The sequence below is a fragment of the Propithecus coquereli genome, unplaced genomic scaffold, assembly GCF_000956105.1.
Source record: "Propithecus coquereli isolate 6110/MARCELLA unplaced genomic scaffold, Pcoq_1.0 Scaffold90, whole genome shotgun sequence".
In the NCBI taxonomy this organism is placed as follows: Eukaryota; Metazoa; Chordata; class Mammalia; order Primates; family Indriidae; genus Propithecus; species Propithecus coquereli.
The window spans coordinates 201,977-203,858 of record NW_012155285.1 but is presented as its reverse complement, the minus strand read 5'-3'; positions in this window follow the sequence as shown (position 1 = coordinate 203,858).

Genomic DNA, 1,882 nt, shown 5'->3' with positions numbered 1-1,882 from the left:
GAAAGAGACTTGAGAATATTTGTATTTACTAACAGAACTATACGAAATGGCTGAAATTTTTAACAATTTTTGGCGCGTAAAAAATGGCAAAGTCCTATGGCTTACTATATAGAAAGAAACAAAATCAACAACGAAGGAGAAGATGTAGATGCAGGAAATAGGACAGTTGTAAAGAATGCTAACAATCTATTGAACCTTCTACTCCCTTTGAAGATTCTGTTACAAATTCTTGACTCTGGTCACAGTGCCAAAACATCCTTCCCATCTTTGCTCTTAGCCAATGGCCTTGTTTCCTTCTTCAGTGACACGACTGAATATTCCTAAGAGACTTTCCCTAGATTTTGACCACCAGACTAACCAGCTTCTGAGCATCTACATCTGTATATTCTGTCTCTCCCTGATATTAATGAAGACAGGGTCTCCTACTCTAATGAAGAGATCATCTCTCAATCCATGTGTTAGATAGATGCCAACCCATCTTTCCAACAAAAAATGACTGTATCCATTCTGATTTGTTAACTGTCTTTTTCACACAAAAACTTGTCAAATCTATAAGATATGTCAAATTTCACATGTTCAAAATTGAAATAGTCTAACTCGAACTTGTTCCACCTAATATTCTATCTATCTTAGTCAATGGCAAAACTCAATCTTATAAATTGCTCAGGAAAGAAATCTTGGAGTCATTCTCGACCCTTTTTCTGACAGCCAAAATTCAGTCTCTCATGAAATCTAGCTAACTCTACCTTTAACATATCCAGAATCTTACCATTCCTCATTGTTTTCATTCTTATGGACTGAGGTACCATAATTTCCAATCTATATTATTTTTTACCTACATTATTTTAATAGCCTCCTAACTCAGTAAAGCACTCAGAGAGGCTTTTTTTTTTAAAAAAACCAAATTCAAATTATATCTCTCCTCTGACTGAAACCTTTTGGATTCCTCTCAGAATAAAAGTCAAATCCTATCTAATCCTAGACTAATTCTAGTTCCCAAAACTCTCTGTGTAATCTGGCAACACATTTTCTCTCTGACCTCCTCTCCTAGGAGTCTTCTCACTCTTTATTAGCAACCCTTGTCTCTCAGGCATTGATCACACATTTCAGGCGTGCTCCCAAGACCACTTATTAATTTTCAACTTTTTGCTCAAATGTTACCTTCTCAATAGGTCTCCATGAAAAATTGTATTTAAAATTACTACAGCCCAGCAGCATTTTGGGCCCCTTCACCCCATTTCGCTTTTTTTATGTAATACTTTTCATCTTCTAACATACTACATAATTTGCTTATTTATTATATTTACTCTTTATATATGTCGTCACCCACTAGACTATGAGCTCCATAAAGATGGAATATTGTCTGTTTTGTTTATAGTTATTTCCCAAACTTACTGCATTCTGACACATCGTAGATGCTCAAAGAATATTTATCGAATGGGTAAATATATGAGGAAAGGTATGTTGAGTGCAGTGTCCAACAGTGTCCAATCCATGTTATGAATTAACATTATCTTTTGAGAGAAATATCCTATATCTTATTCATGTTTGAACACTATCAACTGGATATTACTTAAAACTCAGTTTGTAATCAGTCAATATTAGTTTCGTATGCCAGGAACTGTAATTTTTTTGCTCCAAATCCAAAACCCAGGATATTATACCTGGGAAGAAGTAAGACATTTATGAAATATTTCCTGAATAAATAAATTGCTAATTGGAATCAGATCTTGTTCTTGAGGTACAATAAATCCCAAAGTAGGTTGAGTTTGAACATATAATATCAAGTAGGATTCTAATTTCTCTCCTCCTAGTCAGTGCTGGAATTTGATGGTGATAAATTTCATTTCAATATAACGTTTTTTTTTTTTTTTTTTTTTTT